The 20,401-nt window shown below is 43.4% G+C and overlaps 1 long non-coding RNA gene across 1 annotated transcript in view; it reads left to right on the plus strand.

Annotated features, from left to right (window-relative positions):
* The first annotated feature begins 272 nt into the window (after positions 1-272).
* The window catches only part of LOC102128375 (uncharacterized), a 46,065-nt gene continuing 25,936 nt past the window's right edge, over positions 273-20,401 (plus strand). The window contains exons 1-4 of the long non-coding RNA XR_001493156.4: positions 273-2,086; positions 5,376-7,026; positions 8,105-8,269; positions 11,137-11,236. This is a non-coding gene — a long non-coding RNA (uncharacterized lncRNA). The remainder of the gene's footprint in view (positions 2,087-5,375; positions 7,027-8,104; positions 8,270-11,136; positions 11,237-20,401) is intronic.

Genomic DNA, 20,401 nt, shown 5'->3' on the forward strand with positions numbered 1-20,401 from the left:
CAGCTCACAACGTGGCCTCTGGCTCTGTCAGAGTGAGTAGCTAAGAGGGAAAGTGAGTATGAGCAAGACCGAAGTCATAATCTTTTCTAATCTCCTCATGGATGTGACACGTGACACCTCCTCATCTTTGCCCTGTTCTATCCTTGAGAAGCAAGTCACTAGGTTCAGCTCACAGTCAAGGGAGAGCTGAATACGAATTGTGAAAGCCAGAAGGCGGAGTCATTGAAGGTCATCTTAGAGGCCTGACTACCACAAGTGCTCTATATGCTATTTAAAGGCATCAAGGAAGATCTAGCAGAAGTCCAGTAACTAATGTAACTTTGAAATAGACATGAGGGCAATATTTCATGATCTCTGCCACAGCTGACATATGATATGAAATTATCTGTCATTTCTGTGGGTGATAAAAATCACAGCTATTGCTAATAAACTATGTGTTGTCTACATACACAAGTGATAGAAATAGTAAATTTCAATTAGAGATGAGTGCAAATCAAGCTGTATTTTTTCATTATTCTTCACAGGCCTCCAGGCATCTACCTTCTGATCCTTGAAGAGTTCATGGACCTAAGTTAAGAACCTCCCCTCAAGAGACTGAATGTAGGCAGAGATGGCTTATTGGTTCATCACAGATTATGCAAACTACCTACTGTAAGATCCCCAGATTCCGTGGGGCTAAAAGGTGTCCCAAGAGGGTTTACAACACGGCCAGAAGTTAGTGGGGTCACTTCTGTCCAAGTTCTTGTTTTCAGCCTTGTGTGTCTAAAAAATATATTTTTTCTTCTATATTCTAAGGTGAGCAGGGTTTAAGATTAGACTCACATTAACTAGATTTGTAAGAGGCAGATGTATAATACATAGTTTATTCACTCAATCACTAATCTAGTCAATCATTCATATAGTCTTCCATTCCTTCAGAGCACATTGTTAGGTGCACACTGATTGACCACTACTGTGTGCCAGGCACAAGATACGTGCTAGGATCAGTGGTCTCTGAATAGTAGTTGACATAATCCCTGATCTCTAGGACCTTATGGTGGTTTACAGTAGTCCTTGACTTCCCTTTTCACTCATGACACATGCATGACCACGATATTTACTCTAGGGAAAACCATTTTACTTCCACCCATTTCTGCATTAGCTCACTTCCAAATAGAAATTCTTGTAGTCTCAGAAGAATTGGGGAGGAAGCTTCTATCCTGGTCCGCTCTTCCCCATGAAAGAATGGCTTTCAGAGTCACGGGTGTGTTCTGTCAGCTTCTACCTCTTCTGTAAGGTCAGTTCCCTGGGACAACCCTTGCCCTGAGTCAGGGTGATAGGAGGGGTGGAGAAGAGAAGCAGGGAGGAAAGGAAGAGAGAAGATTACAGTTTTCTAGCTGTAACTGTGTAAGTCATCTCTATCAGAAGAGGCAGGAGTGGGAAACCTGTTTTTGACTCATTTTTAAGCCATGTGTTCTAATCCATATTTACCAGCATAGGGAAACAGTTCATCCCCACCTTACTCTCAGGTCTACGGCTCATTTGAGGGGGAAAAAAGTATAATTATCACCAAACATTTTACACCTTTCTATGGCCATGTCCAGGATGACACCCAATTCTCCATGTCCTAATTACAACTCCACACTTTTTTTCCCCAATGCATGAATGGCATTATTAAGTCTATAATTCACTTTAATGGGTCTTCATTCAAGAAATATGTATTAAACAATGGGCTAGATGCTAAGGATTGAGGCAGGAATAACGTCAAGGAGAAGGTGCTGCTCTCGTGGAGCTTACATTCTGGGGGACAGAGACAGGTTACAAACAAGTAAACCAAGATATGGATGAGATCCTGAAAAGTTCTTTAGAAAAAATAGTCCACAGGCTGGAGAGAGAATAACCAGATGACGTTTATGTTGACAAGGTGGCCAGGGAAGTCTTCGCTGAGAGGAAGGCATTTGACCTGAGACCTGTAGGACAAGAAGACCTGAGACCTGTAGGACAAGAAGCTGGGCAGGAGAAGGTTGGGCAGAGAACATTCCAAGCAGAGAAAACTGCATGAGGCCTGAGTTTCAGCTGAAGCTTGGCATGTCTGGAGAAAGAAAAGGTTTGCATATTTTTACTTAATTGTGTTCAAAGAAAAATACATGTGATAATCTTGGTTTGATGTACAAGTGGTATGAATGCACAGATTACTTCTAAAATATTTTTTCTTTATGTGTATATACATTAATAATTTTACCTATCACACTTTGGGAAAACTAACCACTTTTAGGCCCATACTAGAGAACTTATGGATAATTCTAGAGACTTGAATATCTACCAACCTCAGTGACTGTCTTTCTAGAACAGCACTGGATAACGCCTGCCTTAGTCTTCCTTTTATCCTAGACTCTACAAATATTCTCTTCATGTTGATCCATTGACATACCTTAGACTTCTAAACAATCCTTTCAAGTAGCAACCATCATGCAATGTCATCCAAAAAGATGTCTGATTTCTATAAAGTTTTGGCCCTTCTTCCTGTCCTTGGTGAGATTCCTTCACCTCTAAGGACCTCTGCGATATTATAAATATTCAGCATTTATTATATATAATTTTTTCCTCTACCTGTTTTCAAGTTCCACTCTGGGAGCAAGCCGTACCCAGCACTTCCTCTTCTCCCTCCCTGTGTCCCCTGCCACTGAGTGAGGCCACACTTAGTCCAGCTGGCAGATCTTTCTACCCTCCCTTCCCTCTAAATATCCTTGGCCTCAAATGCTAATTGAAGAGCTCAGAAAGAGGACATTAAGAAGGGGGCTTTCTGGTGGGCAACAATGAATCACCGGCAGAATCACTGTTCAGACAGGCGGAGACGGGTCTTTCTTGCCATCTGATGAGTCATCACTGTGGTGTGGGGGAGTGAACGGTCAGCCAGACAGATAATGTGTCAGTCTCTCTCCTCGGCCTGACCCTGGACATCAAAATAGGCTGCAGTTCCCTCCTTCTGGGCCCGTTGCTGGCATTTGACCTAACGCTATAGAAATTTAAACCAACAAGGACGGTAGTCAAGTTCAGCTTTCTAGGCCATTGAACTTAAGTTTAAACATTGTAACAGAGATACTTAAGAGAGGCTTGTCACCCTGGTCAGCGACTACCTAAGTAATGTCTTCCTGAGTCAGGCCATCCTCTCCACTAATATAAATGCTCTGGGCTTCATCTAAATGTTCTCATCATTGAGGTCTCGTTGCATTTGACAGTGAACAATGCAGAGCAGATGAAAACCACTTTCTACAAGGCAAACAATAACAACAGCTTCTGTGAATTAAACATCTACTGTGCCAGGCACTTGGCAAACATCATCTCATTTAATTCTCACACCTTCTCAAGTAGGTATGGCTCACTCTATGATAGAGACCATGAAACTGAGGCTCAGAAAGTTTCAGCCATTTCCCCCAAGTGCTCATGGGTAGGAAAGGGTAAAACTGACTATAGAATAAGGTGATTATAGAACTTATCATCCAAAACAGGGCACTTTTGAAAGTAAAAGGGAGAACTAGTAATAATTTCACAGCCACAGATGCAAAGGGGAAATGTCCCAGCAAGCCAGAATATAAAAATGCCTGAGTTTTGAACCAGTGTTTGTGGCCCTATACAGCCCATTCACCCAGTTGGTTGTCAGGAAGGTAATAGGAGAAATTTGTAATCAGCTCCCCTCATTCTCTTTTGACATTTTTGCTTGCTGTTTCCTTTCCCTCTCTTTTCATTATGAGATAGTAGGATGAAGCCCAAACCTCTGTGCTTTTAAGCAGCCCTGTGGATGATTCTCCTGTGCTGCCAGGCATGGGCACTCCTGAGCATATGCTCTTCGAGGACAGGCAGTTGTTCTTGTTCATCATTGTATCTTAATAAGTAACATACAGACATGCAGGAAGTGCTTAATAAATGTTCATTCAATGAATAAGTTATTGAATGAATGCAATGATCTGCAGAAGCAAGCAAGGATGAGTATCACTGTGTATCTGAGTAATAAAAATGAGTTTGGGACATCCATATAAAGAGAAATGAGAAAGAGGAAACAGTGGACGCATCTGCCAGGTTGAGCTTCAATTTCATCATTAAGGCAGAGCCACCCATCTCTGAGTAGGAAAGTGACACAGTCTGATTTGCATTTTGGAAAGAACATGTCTGTGGTTGTGTTCCAGGTTAAGCCTGTGAGAAACTAGACACTGGAGGTATTTAAAACATGTTTTCAAAAGGGCTACTGAGTGCCTAGCATAATATAACCTTTTACATATTTGAACAATCTCCAAGCCGGGGCTAGTACCACCCCTGCTTGGAGTCAGAATCTGGACACACTCTCTGGACCATAATTGGTCACCTCATTGGGACCAATTGGGACCACAAGCCACTCTGTCGGGGGAATATTTTCTGTCTGCTTGTTTTCTGGCTTCTTCCTCGATATTAGCAGTTCTACCATGGGGTGGCTGGGTGGGTGGAAGGGACCCACTACATTCAGGAAAGTGAGGGGCAGTTTCTGTGATTATAGCAGACCCATTCACTGGACTTTTTCCTGACATCTCTCCCTGACCTTTATGCCTCCGAGGGCCTGGACACAGTGCAGCAGCTCTCCAGCTGGGACAGGGCACACGAGGGGTTATCATACATGAGTGTTCCACCAAGTGGGGCTGTGGCTATTATTGCCCCTGCAGAGCAACCCAGGGGACCTTGCTGTGCACAACCCTATGTCCTGGAGTTTCCCGCAAAGCTTTGCCCTGTCTGGTGAGAAGGCTGCCAGACAGTGTGAGATGAAAGACACCGTTCACGCTTAACGGTGACTGGAATGTGCGCCATGTAAATCAGATGATGTGGAGACCAATTCATAACCACTTCACAGTTCAATGATGAATGGTGGTTCCCTTGTACTGACTCTTTAACTAGCTCCCTTCCAGGAACAGGTGGTTTCTGAGATCGTCTTAAAGCAGTGTGGGATGTCCAGGCCCTGCCCAGGTCCTATCTTTTCTTCCAGCACCATCCACCTCCCTGAAATCTTCTCACAGCACCTGGTCCTCACCTCGTTCCTCTTGTTGAATTCTGTTTCCTCCTTGATCTCCACCTTGCTACATTCATTCCACAGGCATCTCTGTTCTATTAGGCAGTCCTTTCCCTAAGCATTTCCCATGGATATTATAACCTAACCTTCAAGCTTTGTCAGCACTTCCAGCAGAATTCTGCTTGTATCTTGGGCCAGAATGAGTCACAGCACACCCCTAACTGCAAAGAAGGTTGGGAACTCTGATACTTGACTTCCCAGCTTCCATACAAGAGGTAGCAACGGAGAGGAGTGTTGGGAGAAGCTTTTAGTAGGGAATCAACAGTGTTGACTCCAGGGCTACCATTGTCATTCTGTTTTACAGATTATAAAACCAAGTCACATGGAAGATAAATAACATGCTCAACATCACCCAGCCAGAAGTGCCAGAGACATGACTGACCTTGCAGGGGACAACTCCTGAGTCTGTGCTAGGAACAGCCAGTCTTCCTGTGAAGGTCCTCACAGAAAGAGGAAGAAGTAGATGAATTCATGATAAAGTAAGAGGTAGAACCATGGCCAGTTGTCTTTGGCAGAAAGTGGGATCAAGGACAACTCCAGGATTCTGCCTGAGATGGGACACACTAGAGCATTACTTGGGAATGTAAATAATAACATCAAATTGCTGAATGATTTCCATGTGCTACTCTCTTTATACACCAGTTCTAATTCTGATAAGCTTGTATCGTTATCTTCTTTTTGAAAAGCGTGAAAACAGAGGCTCATAGAGATCATATTATTTTCCCCAAGTCGCAATGATGGTAAACACAGATGACAGCTGGACATCAACTGGGTCTGGGTGGCCTCCAACTCCAGTGACTCAATGCTGCTCCACACGGCCTTCTTACAAGGAAAAATGAGAACAGAGGCCGCAGGCCGGCTTCTGTGAATCGCGTGTTGTTGGAATTCCTGTCCTTCCTTGACCCAGATTTGTAAACAGAGGCTGTGGAAGCCAAGGTACACATGGGCAGATGCAAACGAGCCGTCTGATGAGGAGAAAGTCGAATGTGCTCAGGGTGGGTGCGCATCTGCCTGAAGCACGTGTCCCTGAGGCCTCCTGCTGTCTCCCCAGCCGGCTGACTTGGGCCCGGTGGTCTACAGATGGCCGCGAAGTGTCTCTGGGCTGTCCAGCTGCAGCCTGGGCGGGCTGGCAGGGATTTTTTTGTTGTTGTTGGGGAGTGATGCTGAGGGCTCTGGGTGGCCACTGACAGAGCTTCCTTCTGCTACTTTTAGGCTTGTTGCTGAGTGCTTCTGCTACTTTTAGGCTTGTTGCTGAGTGCTTTTAAAGGGAAGGGGGGGAAATAAGCAGTGGTATTTGCTGTGACCCGGAACTGAAATGCCTCACTTTAAAAACAACTGTCATTTCCTCACTCATCCAGCAAGCTGAGCCCCTTCAGAACAACAGGCCCTGTCCTCAGTGCTGTGGACGCAGCAGGGATGCACACAGAGTACCTGTCCTCAGGGAACTTTCAGTTTATTGGATGGAGACAGACAACCCATAAAGATTTGTATAAATGTCTAATATGTGCTACAGAAAGAGAAGCAGCAAAGTAAAGGGGTGAAGATTGAAAAGGTCAGGGGATACTGCTCTGATGAAGCGACATTTGAGCAGAGACCCAAACAAAGCAAAGCAGTGGGCCCAGCAAATATCCAAGGCCAGGATGGTTTCTGGCAAAGGGAACAGAGAATTCAAACGCCCTGAGCAAGGCGGGCCTTCACAGTCCTTCACAGCCGTAGGCGTTCTACAGATGTGTAAAGAGCACCATGCTTGGGGAGGATCGGGAAGCCACGGCCTGGGAACAAGTGAGAGAACTGAGGTGTTTAGGGCAGAAAAGGGAAGCCTTGTGAGTAGCAGGCAGCTTCCCTCACATAAAGCGTTCAAATGTGGAAGAAGGATAAGACTTTTTATTACATAATGCCGGAAGTTGGAACCAAAGACCAGACCAGCTGGAAGTTGCTAGAGGCTGTTTGCAAAGGTGTGTTGAATAATGCCCAAAGCATCAACTCTAAAGATAAGGGACCCGATATTAGTGTGCTAAGGCCGCCATAATAAAATATCATAAACTGGAGACCTTACACAACAGAAATGTATTTTCTCACAGTTCTGGAAGCTGGAAGTCTGAGATGAAGGTGTTGGCAGGGTTGGTTTCTTCTGAGGCCTCTTTCCTTGGCTTGTGGGTTACCATTTTCTCTGTATGCCTTCACATGGTCCTTTGTTGGACCATCTGTGTCCTAATCTCCTCCTCTTCTTCTTCTTCTTCTCCTCCTCCTCCTCCTCCTCCTTCTTCTTCCTTCTTCTTCTTCTTCTTCTTCTTTTTTTTTTTTTTTTTTTTGAGACAGAGCCTGGCTTTGTCACCCAGGCTGGAGTGCAGTGGTGCGATCTCCGCTCACTGCAACCTCCGCCTGCTGGTTTCAAGCAATTCTGCCTCAGCCTCCCAAGTAGCTGGGACTACAGGTGCACGCCATCATGCCTGGCTATTTTTTTTTTTTAATTTTTTTTTAGTAGAAATGGGGTTTCACCATGCTGGCCAGGCTTGTCTCAAACTCCTGACCTAATGACCCACCTGCCTCAACCTCCCAAAGTGCTGGGATTACAGGCATCAGCCACTGCGCCTGACCCTAATCTCCTCTTCTTATAAGGACACCAGTCATACGGGATTAGAGCCCACTCACATGACCTCATTTTTACGTAGTTACTTCTTTAAAGGCCTTATCTCCAAAAACAGTCACATGCTGAAGTACTGGGGGTTATGGCTTCAACATCTTAATTTTAAAGAGGGGACACAATTTAGCTCATAACAACCTTTTCCTCACAATTTAAATTTATTGAAGAAGCTGAGTTGTTTGTTCTGCTCTGAGTTATTCATTCTGTCTGGATTTCTCAGATTGCGCCTCTGTGGTTCACTGTTTTTCTGGTAAATGGTACTTAGATCCTTGATTGAATTTAAGTTTGATTTTCAGGCAAGCATACGACATCAGGTGGTGGTGTATACTTCCATCCAGAGGCAAATGATATCTTGTTTCTCTGTAATGTACAAAACAATTTTCAACCAGAAATGAAGATTCTGAAGTACCTAGTGAGGATTCTGACATACTTAGAATATTTGGATGACTGCTGCTTGAATGGATGGCCTTGAGACACCTGAAGACCCTGATGTGCCTTCTGAATCAAACCGTGACTCAATGACATCCATCATTTAATAACAACAATTTTAGAAGGTACTTATTTTGTAGATGTCATTACATTCATTTTGAGACTGGAGTCTGGAACAGAACCCCCCGACTAACCTGTCATGCAGAAGGGCAAACATAAACAGGCTTCAGGGTGGGAAGGGAATATTCCAAGAGCTGGCTTTGGATCCTTATCCTGACCTTCCACATACTAGAATGTGATCCTAGCCAAGCGACCTAAAACTTTGAGTCCACATTCCTTATTGGTGAAATGTGTATTGCATTTCCATCTTCAAAATTTGCTTCAGGTGTCACCTCCCCCAGGTAACCTCCTCCTACCCTTCTTGCCTGACAGCTCATCCCTAGGATATCCCTCTCACTGAATGCTCGTCTCCAGCATGCAGGAGGTGAGCTATTTTTGCTATTTACCTGTGTGTCTTTCCTCAAACTAGGAGTTCCTTCAGGTTCAGGGCTATGTCCTCAAAACGGTTTTCAAGACAGTTGCTTGTTCATGGTAGCTGCTCAGCCAATAATTCAGTGACTAAAAGGGTTGTTCCTGAGTAGTGTTATAAATCTGAAAATCCCAGGAAGTTGTTTTTTTTTTTTTTTTTTTTTTTTTTGAGATGGAGTCTCACTCTGTCACCAGGCTGGGGTGGAGTGGCACGATCTTGGCTCACTGCAACCTCCACCTCCTGGGTTCAAGCGATTCTCCTGCCTCAGCCTCCTGAGTAGCTGGGACTACATGCATGTGCCACCACACCTGGCTAATTTTTTGTATTTTTAGTAGAGATGGGGTTTCACCATGTTGGCCAGGATGTCTCGATCTCCTGACCTCGTGATCTCTCTGTCTTGTCCTTCCAAAGTGCTGGGATTACAGGCGTGAACCACTGCGCCCGGCCAGCTTTTCAGCAATTACTGATATACCCCAGGGCTCAATGCTAGAGCTCTCCAGGTGGTTCTAATATATAGCCAGAGTTGAGAACCACTGTTGTAGTGCAATGGTTCTTAAAGTGTGGTCCTTAGACCAGTGCATTGGCATCTACCTGGAAATTTGTTAGAAGTGCAATTCTTGAGTCCCACTCCAGACCTACCCAACAGAATTCTGGGTCTAGGGCTCAGCTACATCGATTTAATAAGTCCTCCAGGTGATTCTGATGCAGGCTAATATTTGAGAAAAGTTGTGCTAGGGCAGGAACCAGCAATTATTTTTCTGTAAAGTGCCAGATAGTAAATATTTATGCTTTGTAAATCATACTGTCTTTGTGACAACTACTCAAGTCTGCTGTTACAGCAGGAAAGCCGCCATAGATGACATGTAAATACGTGGACTTTTTTTGTTCCAATAAAAATTTTTTTTACAAAAACAGAACCTAGGCCCAGACCTTGGTTTGCTAATCACTGTTCTGGGAGATGGAGTTGGTCAGTCGTTGTTATATAACAAGTCACCACGTAAGTGACTTCCTATCCACTAATTTGCACCATGTATTCTTACTGAAACATCTGTGGTTAGCTGATGTAGACTAGGTTTGCCTGAGGGGAAGAAGTGGGGAAATACACCCCACCTTTAGGGACAACTATAAGTCACATGGCAAAGAATGTAAAAAAGGGAAAAATGAAAGATGAAGAACTGAAATCAATAATCCATTCTATACCAGGGAGTAAGTGAAATAACACACTAAAAGTGCCCAGAAGTATCTGAGCATATGATCCATGCCTTGTGAATGCTGGCTATTGTTATTATTATAATTATTAATGATCATTCTTTATTTCGTATAATCCAAGGCTAGAAATTGGATTCAACTGTCCATTCTTGTGGGAAGGCTGTTTCAGACATCCTCAGTGATTAGTGTCACTTATCATTAGCACTTGTGACAACAGGTGTACAGAGTTGTCCGTGCTAGCAGCCTGCTGGTTGACAGAACAGTTTGTTCTCAGTGCTGTGGGCTGTTTATTCAGAGGAGGCCCCAGGACAGGCTTGTCATGTCATGATCAGTTGCTGCTGAAAAACAGGCAAATCATTTCTGATAGCTGATGTTCAGTAGGGATGCGCAACTTAGATCCTGGTTTGAAAGAAGAAATGACTTGTTTGGAACTCAAGTAACTGGATATTCTTAATTAAGGAGAATATGTTTTTGGTATGTCTTAGGGAAAAGAGGCACATGAAGAGGATGCAAATTGGCCTTAGAGATTTATTAGTAATGATTAACTTGGCAACGTAGGTCCTGGGCTCAGTACAACTTCCATCATCCTGGCTCCTTCACTGTGGTTCCCATGTGCTCTGTGTAGACCGCTTGCATCTGAATCACCTGGGGGATTAGCAACACATACTCATTTCTGGGGTCTAAGTCTAGAGTTTCTGATTTGGGAGTGCGAGGCGAGATGCTGGTTGTAAAATCTTTCTGTGCTGGGTGCGGTGGCTCATGCTTGTAATCCCAGCACTTTGAGAGGCCGAAGAGGACAGATCATGAGGTCAGGAGTTCAAGACCAGCCAGGCCAACAAAGTGAAACCCTGTCTCTACTAAAAATACAAAAATTAGTTGGACATGGTGGTGGGCACCTATAATCCCAGCTACTCGGGAGGCTGAGGCAGGAGAATCGCTTGAACTCAGGAGGCAGAGGTTGCAGTGAGCCGAGATTGCACCACTGCACTCCAGCCTGGGTGACAGAGCTAGATTCCATCTCAAAATAAAATAAAATAAAATAAAATAAAATAAAAATAAATAAAAGCTTTTGGTACTTGTGATGAACCATCCTCAAAGATGTCACTGATCTCCCCATTTGTACACTTACATATATTTACACAATTGGACAGAAACTGAAGTTCAAACTCACAGCTGATCAGAACTAGAGAGCTCTGACTTCCAAACTCTCAAAGTGTGAGAACCATGTCTTATTCATCCTTGTATGCCTGGCAGGGTGTCCTGAAGGAGTACCATATTGAATCCAGTGTTTATGGGGCCTTCGTTTCATGGGATTGGAGTTGGAACCCAGAATGGCAAAGTGACTCACCCACAGGTATGCCCCTGATGCACCTTAGGATTCTCTGAGTCCTCTATTGTCTCCTGCCCCTTGGAGTCTGGCCCTTCCAGGCTTCTCCTTGGGAAGGAAACTCCTGTGTATAAAACCCTCTGACATGTTAGACGTTGTGGTAGGTGATTTAAACCTGCGATTTCATTTTATTCTTCAAAAAATAAAATCTGTCAAATTGACATTATGAACTCCACTTTATGAAAGAGAAAATGTGCTGAAAGTCACATGGCCGATGAGTGGTGGAGGTTGAATCAGAATTGAGGTTTGCTTGATGTGTGCAGTGATTGAAATGGAGCATGAGGGGGTGGTCCTGGGGGCCTGATAATGTCCTGATTCTTGATCTGGATGTGGGCAGCTCAGGAGAGAGCTTCAGTGTGTAAAAATTCATCACCATATACTTGGGCTTCCTGCACTCGTCTGTGGGTATTGCTCTTCAGTGACGAGGTAGATAAACAAATCCAGGTGTGTCTGGTTTGCAAACTCATGCTCTCCATTATGTCCTCCTGCTTTTTAAAAATAAGAGCTTGGTTCCTTCCCAACCAAGTTTTGGGACAGCTCCATGTGAAGTTACACGGTGTGTAAAAGAACGGTCTGAGCTAGAACCCAGGTCTCTTTCTTCCTCAACCAATGCCAACTGATACTCTTTTTTCCCCACTAGTCACCTCTGGGGAAGCTCCAGCAGATACCTCAATGTGCCTGTTTCTGGGATAGTACAGGAGCCCATTTTGCACAAGACTAAGAAGTTTTCATTATAGGCCAGGAGCAGTGGTTCACATCTGTAATCCCAGCATTTTGGGAGGCTGAGACAGGTGGATCACTTGAGGTCTGGAGGTCAAGACCAGCCTGGCCAACATGGTGAAACCCCGTCTCTAGTAAAAATCCAAAAAATTACCTGGGGATGGTGGCATGCATGTGTAATCCCAGCTATTGGGGAGGCTGAGGCAGGAGAATCACTTGAACCCAGGAGGCAGAGGTTGTAGTGAGCCAAGATCATGTCACTGCACTCTAGTCTGCATGACAGTGCGAGATCGTGTCTTTAAAAAAAAAAAAAAGATGCTTTTATTACAATTGACACCTATATCTCTATGTCCTTCAATCCCAGGGTTTTCTTAAAACAAACACTTCATTTAAGTGTGTATATTATATACTTATATTTAAAGTGTGTAGTTTGGTAAGTTCTGACATATATCTACACACATGAAATTAAGGTAATGAACATGCCAATCACCCCCAGAATTTTATTGTGACCCTTTATAATCCCTTCTTTCAGGCTGTCCCTGTTAACCCTCCTGTCCCCCCCATCCCCAAGGCACCAACGATCTGCTTTCTATCATTGTGATATTAGTGATATTAATTGTCACTTCCTAGAATTTTGTATACAAAGAATTAGCCATCATATACTCTTTAGCATGTGGCTTCATTCATTCTGCATAATTATTTTGCAATGCATCCATGTTGTAGCATATACCAATCATTCATTCCTTTTTGTTACTATGTGGTATTCCATTGTATGTATGTACCATGATTTGTAGATCCATTTGTTTGTTGATGGACATATGGATTGTTCCCAGTTCTTGGTTATTTCAAACAAAGTTGCTATGAGCCTTCTTGTATACATTTTTGTTGGACATATGCATTCATTTGTGAAAACACCCAAAAGTAGAGTGGCTGGATCATGTGGTAGGTGGATGTGTAACTATTTAAGAAGCTGCCAAGCTGTTTTCCAAAGTGGTTGTACCATTTTACATTTCCACTCACAGTGTAGGAGAGTTGTAGTTCCTCCACACCCTTGCCAATGCTGAATATGGTCGGTCAGTCTTTCCCACATTAGCTCTTCTAATAGGTATGTAGTGCAGACTTCTGCAGTTCTTTGTGCAGCTCTTTTCTGTTTGGTTCTGGGTTCTGTGAGCTCCAACTACATTGTTCTACTTGGACTCACCTTCATCTCCCCAACTCAGCCTGCCTGCTGGGCTCTGCCTAGATCCCCTTCCCTGTGTTGAGACCTGGAAAACTTCTCAAAGTGGTCACCTGGTGCAATCATAGGACCCACCTGAGCTAGAACCCCAGCCTTTGCCTCTCCATTCAATATTCTTTATATTTCTGTAGCATGCCTCAGGTATGTGTTATTGTCCTTTGTTGCCTGATGTCAAGTGTTTTCCAAACTATTGTTCATATTTTGTCCTTTTTTTTTTCTTTTTTTGTTAAGTGAGAAGGCAGATCTCATCCCTGTTACTCTAACTTGGCCAGAAGTAGAAGTTTCCTCTACTTCCAGGGTTTTCAAATCTCTCAGGCTCTCAGTGGATATGACTCGATGGGTATCCATGACTCACAAATTTTAGAGCCCTTTGTATGTAATGAGAGTTCAAAGCTTATACTATAATTATACTCTTAGGATGAAATGTAAGCATCCACCTGTGGGTATGGTAATTCTTGCCCAATCTGGTTTATGAAAACGAACAAATAAACAAACAAACAATAACAACAACCACAACAACAACAACAACAACAAAAAAAAAAAAACAAGAAGCGGCTCATGAATTTAACAGAGACAGCTAACACTGATGATTAAGTAAAGCTGTACTGGGTACCACTTTTTTTCCCAGACGTTGTATTAGGCTATGAAGATCTAAACACGAATAATGACTATATTCAGTGAGCTCATAGTCCATTGGCTACAAAAATTCATGGACAAGTAATTACAATCTAGTTTTAGAAGTATAAGGATTTGAGTAGGTGTTAGGGTGGTTCTGTGTCTGTGGACTAAGAGCTGAGCAATCTGCTCATGGTGGTCAGTCAGAGACCCTAACTGATGGTGCTGATGATACCTACCTCCCAAAGGCGGCTCCAGAGACCACCCTGATAACTATTTCAGTGACCTAGAAGGAATAGAACATGAAGGAGGTCAACCAAGGGAGGTTTAAAAAGGGCCAGTCCAGGAGGTGGTGCTTATCTTACCTGCTCCGTTCCCACTGGCTAGAGCCCAGCCATGTGACCACACCTAACTACAAGGAAGACTGGGAAATGTAGTCAATCTCTTGCCGGGGAAGAAGAGGAAACAGATTTCACAGAGTCTGTCAGATTATGGATTTCTCTAATATCAGTTTGAAAATTTACTTTTTTCTAAGCTATTGGTTGCAGTGACTCTTACTCGCATTTGATGGGGGGGAACCATCACTGTCATGTGCATTTGACATTGCCATGTGGCATTTCTGAACTCAGAGGTGTGAGGAAAGGAGCAAGTGGAGTATAACCCTGTGTCCAGATGAGCAGTGGAAGTAGGAATGTGAGGCACACCTGTTTCCCACCTTTCATGTGCAATTAGCAGCCTGCCACAGAGGAAGAGTGAGGCCCTTTAGTGACATGGCATCGAAGCCGCATCAGGGCAAAGTAACAAAACCAGAGTCCAGAGAGACAGCAGTCCCCAAATCAGCCCTGCGCTTCAGTATATGACAAAGGCAAAGCAGCTATGTGGTTATCCCAAACTCTGACTTTAGGTCACTTTTGGGTCTTGTCCATCTAACATGTCAAACTAACATGTTATAGATGAACTTTGGAGTAAGGTAGACCCGGGTTTGAATTCCAGCTCCCCAATTGCTAAACTTAGGAGGTTACTTGACCCCTCTCTCTATCTTGCTATTATTATTTTTTTGAGACGGAGTCTCACTCTGTCACCCAGGCTGGAATGCAGTGGCGCGATCTCGGCTCACTGCAACGTCTGTCTCCTGGGGTTCAAGCGATTCTCCCTGTCTCAGCCTCCGGAGTAGCTGGGTTTACAAGCACTTACCACCAAGCCCAGCTAATTTTTGTATTTTTTAGTAGAGACAGGGTTTCGCCATGTTGGTCAGGCTGGTCTTGAACTCCTGACCTCAGGTGATCTGTCCCCCTTGGCCTCCCAAAGTGTGGGGATTACAGGCGTGAGCCACCGCACCTGGCCTGTATCTTGGTATTCTTATTTGTAAAATAGAGCTAACAAAATGCCTACTCATCACACTGTTGCATGAATGAAATATGTTTATACTTAGAAGATACCTGGTATAGTGCTGGGCACATGCTAAGCATTCACTTCATGACAGCAATTACTGTCAGTAAATTGGGAATTATAATTCCTGTCTTACAGAGGTGTTGTGAGGATCAGTGGGAGAATGTCACAGAGCCTGATCAGAGAGCAGGCATTCAATAAGTAGTTGTAATTATTATGGCAGTATTACCAGCCACATACACCAGCAAGGCCTAAGATGCCCCGGGGGACACCCAGAAAGTAGGACCCAGAGATGGTGTTCACATATGGTATGTTGGTGGCTGATTCATGGTGAGGAGAAGAGAAAACAGTTATTAATACCAAAAGGAAGAAATGAATTAAAGTGTCTTTCAATGGTGACTACTACACAGCTGAGGTCCCAGGAGGCCTAGAATGGTCCTAGCCATTTCCTCAATCAAAGTTACTCAGCTTACTATATTTTCAGATTGCCTTCTCAAAGACCAGTGCAGTGGATTTTCTTCTTCATCTTCCCATCAGCTTCCTCCAACTTGTGTTATTCTTCTGGGCCTAGCATCCTGTTACCAGCACTATTGTCACTGAAAGCAGCTCCCTGCATTGTTTGGCTCTTTATCCTCATAAAAACCCTATGCTTGTCGCTCCATATCCAGCTCAAATGCTACTGCCTTTTTGATGTCCTTCTTGGCACTTCTGCTGATAACAGTCCATTGCCATATCCCATGGTGATTTAGACATAGCCTTGTTGTGATACTTACCACCTTATATTAAAGTCATTTGTTTAGGTGCCTGTCTCCCCAATAAGCTAGTGGCCCTGCCACTTTAACTGCAGAGTTCCTAGCCCTAGCTTGATGCATTCATGCATTAGGTGCTCACTCACTGTGTATTAAAGACATTTGTGGAATGTTCCCATTGTACCTGGAGCAAGAAAAGAGTGAACCAGAGTGGTCAACACACCATGCGCAGGCAATATCAGGTCCTCCTACCCTTACCTCCAAAATATACTCTACTCCACTCTCTTCTTCCCATATGTATCACTGTCATTCTATTTCAATCAATTCATTCTCCATCATCTCACACCTCCACTCATTCTTTTCTCTACAGCAGCCAGACTTAAGTACATTAAGTACATTAAGTACACAGCCAGACATAAGTACACATTATATACTTCTTGAGTTAAACCCACCAATTGTCAACATATCATATTTGGAATGACATCCCAACATCTTCCTATTTCTCATAACGCTGAGCACTCTCTGACTTTCTGACCTCTCCAGCCACGAAGGTCTCCTTTCCCTTCATCCAACATACCAAGCTCTTTCCTCCCCTTGCTCTTGGCAAGGCTGGCTCCTCCTTGCCATTCAAGTCTCAGCTCAGATGTTGCCTTTTCAGGGACTGTCCTTGACTACCTAATCTAAAGTCATACCACACTTTTTCTATCACCTCACCCTTTTATATTTTTTTTCAGCATTTGACACTATATGTGTTCATCTTGTTCATTTTCCCATTGAGTTGTTTATCACCTGTCTCCTCCACTTGAATCAAAGTTCATTCTGCAAGAGACTTTATTTTAATCATAGTTGTATTGCCATAAGTGTCTAGAACAATGTCTGGTGCACAGTATATATTGAGTTATTGTCGGTACTTTTCTAAGGATTTTATCATTCTACATTTCTTTACATTGGGTTCTCGGGTAAAACTATGTCTTAGGGGCTCAAAGGCTGAGTAGATGCTAGGCTTCCAAGCCAAAATGCAGAGTATCAAATTCTGTTGATGCAAGAGTTATTTTTTGAATTATCAACAGCATTAAGTCTCATAAAAATAGTGCACGAATAAACAAGCAATAACTACACCAGACAAATGTTCTAATCTTGTACGAGTTGTGTTCTAGCAGAAAATGGCTCCTTCAATGTACTGAGAATAAATTTTTCCCTGAACACTGGTCTTCAGGGAGAATTTGCAGACGGCAAACTAGTAAAGAGACAAAACCAGTGTGGCAGCTTGACTCTGTGGTTATGTTTCAACAGAGTGAGAAGTGAGGCTCATTGGTGCACTGAAACTGACTCATTGGCTCATAAGAACCAATTATGCTCACATCTTCCCAGCTCCTCATGTTGCTAACATGAAATGAACATGGTGAAAGTGTTTATGCCCTGGAAATTGGCACTGTTAGAAATCAGGGCTTTGAAGAAATTTTGTGTGTGTGTGTGTGTGTGTGTGTGTGTGTGTGTGTGTGTTTGAAGTGCTGTTTCACTAGTACACAATTTCAAATCTTCATTGTGTTTTGGCCCTGGGGAATGGGAAAGAATGAGGGGGCAGTGGATGGCTGGGCAGGACTCAGGATTTCTAGGTGCTGTGGTGACTGGCAATATTAGCTAAAGTGCTGTATACACACACATAAGCACCTATGCACCTATTACCTAAGAGTAATTGCAGCATTTTACTCTGAAGCAAATGCTTGACTGTCATTCTGATTAAGCCACTAAGAGGTTGTTTCTGCAGAGGCAGGCTGGGTGACAGTTCTGTAGGGCTTATAAAGAAATGAAGCTTAGAGTTTTTCAAGGAGTTGGTAATCCCTCTGGCTCCAGGATGATTTTTTTCCCCCGCTTCAGACCCAGAAAATAGAGGTTTGACAATTTTTATCCCTGTGATTGTGACAGATTGTAGTAGAAAAAGCACTGGAATGGGAGTCAGGCATCCTACGAAACACCTGGATGACATTGGACAAGTCAGTTAATTTTTCTTAGCCTCTTCTTTAGTATCTATAAAATAGAAAACATGATCTGACCTGAGAATTCATTGAATAAAGAGGAAAATTTTGCAAACGGGCATGGAGCCCATTGGGATGCCCATACACATGAAGAGATGAAATAGTGAGGGGTGGGACTGAGACTCCTAGAGAGTGTAAGAGAGATGCCGAGGGAAAGCCTTTGAGGAAGCTGGAACATGGACAGATATCAAACTGGTCTCTATAAATCTTGGTGAAGTCTCTGATAGATGACAGGCTTATCAAACAAGTTAATTCCTGCTATTTGTTGCTATAAAATAAACTACCCCAACCTTTGTGGTATAAAACAACACCCATATATTATGCTCACAGATTCTTCAGGATTCCACGGATTTGGACAAAGCACAGCAAGAATAGCCTGTCTGTGCCGCATGCTATCTGGGGCCTCAGCTAGGAAGACTTGAATGGCTGGGGATTGTTCAAGTAACTGAGGGGTGGAATTTCTCTACTAGATTAACTGGAAGCCAGAAATCAACTGGAATGGGCTACCAGGTACCTACAGATGGCCCTTAGATGTGACTTGGGCATTTGATGGGGCCGGGGGGAAACCATCAAATGCTTGCTTCAAGCATGGTGGCTTCAAGATGGTCATACTTCCCACATGTCTGTTTAGAGCTCCAAGATGAAGTGTTCCAGTAAACAGGACAGAAGAACATGACCTTTTATCACCTAGCTTTAAAAGTCGCACAGTGTCTTTTATATTCTACGCTACTAGTCAAAGCTATCCTAAACCTGCCCAGAGTCAAGGAGAGGGAATATAGACTCCACTTCTCCATGGGAAGAGAGTTTAAGAATTTGCAGCCATTGTTTTAAAATCAATGAGCTAAAAAAGTCTTCTTGAAACAATAGGATTATAAAAGTAAGTTGTGTGCAAAAAGTAGTGATAAAAATAATGACAATGATAGCTCACACTGTAGTGCTTATGTATGCCAGGCACTGTTTTATATACTTTAATTTACCCAATCCTCATAGTAATCCTAAAAGATAGAAGCATGGAGAGGTGAAGTCACTTGGTCAAACTCACAGTGCGAGTGACTGACAGAGTAGGAATAGCAGCAACTAACGTGTATCAGGCACTTACCATGTGCAGGCACTCTGCCACACACTTTTTATGGATTGTCTTACTTAATTCTCAAAAGAATCCCATAACATAGATATATTATTTCTACTACCTTATGGGTGAGAAAACCGAGGCCCAGTGAGTTTAAATCATACAGTTAGGAAGAATTTAGTTCTCAACTCTGCCTTCCCCCAAAGCCTTGTGCTCAGCATGTATGCAATGTAAGAACCCACAAAGGAGAGCAAGTGAAGGGCCTGGGAGCAATGCTGCTGGGGCTGCTGGTGGAGCGGGGTTTATACAGAGGAGTTCAGTGCTTTGATGGAAATGAAGGAGGAGAGTATTCTGAGATGAGATGATAATAACTGTATGTCTCTGAGTGTGTGTTGTGTGTGTGAGAAAGAAAGCTCAACTCAATGCAGCACATATTGATGATACTCATCTGGTGTGTCCATCCTTGTTCCAGTCTCCACGACGAAGGCAGAGGAGCATCGTCCAGGAGAGAACTGACCTGCACCTACTCATCCCTTCCCAGGGCTCAGCATGTTTGTATTTCTGTATATTCTCCTGTGGAATCTTCTAGAGTCTCAAGGTTTGGTTATTAGCATCTTAATTTTACAGACAAGGAAATGGAAGCCTGGAGATGTGAGATGAGCAATATGAAGTTAATATGAAGTCACTCAATATGAAGATCAGAGCTCAGGCAAGAGAGACCTTGGTCGTTGTGACACTCCAGCCCCCTCATGAGATCCAAAGAGATGAGATAACTTGCTCCAAGCTTTCACAGACAGAGGTGGAGTATGCACCAGAACCCAGGTTTCTTGATTCCAGCTGTTCATTCATCTCACTCATCATTCCAAACACATCTAGATTGCAACCTGCTTTTGGAAGCCTTCTTACCCCTCGATCGACCGGAGAAGTTAAACATTTCTATAACAGGGAAGCATCTTCCAAGCTCTTATTGTTACTCTTATTACCCTCTATTGCCATGTATTTCTTACTCTTCTGTGGCAATGAGGACAGGGGATGAGTAGCTGCAGGTCAAGTCTCCTCTGGACAATGCTCCTCTGCCTTCTTCATGGGGACTAGAACCAGGATGGACACACAAAGTGAGCATCATAAACACTTACTTGATTGAGATGAGCTTTCTTTTAAACACTGCATCCCAACATCTCCACAGAACCCAAGAACAGAAGGTGCTTAGCACATATTGGCTAAATGAATGATAGGATGAATCCATGAGTAAACAGAGTAGGGTAAACAAATCTGGTCGAACAAAAGGGAATCGAGGGGGTCATCTTTGAAATATGA

Source organism: Macaca fascicularis, chromosome 8, assembly GCF_037993035.2.
Source record: "Macaca fascicularis isolate 582-1 chromosome 8, T2T-MFA8v1.1".
NCBI classification, from domain to species: Eukaryota; Metazoa; Chordata; class Mammalia; order Primates; family Cercopithecidae; genus Macaca; species Macaca fascicularis.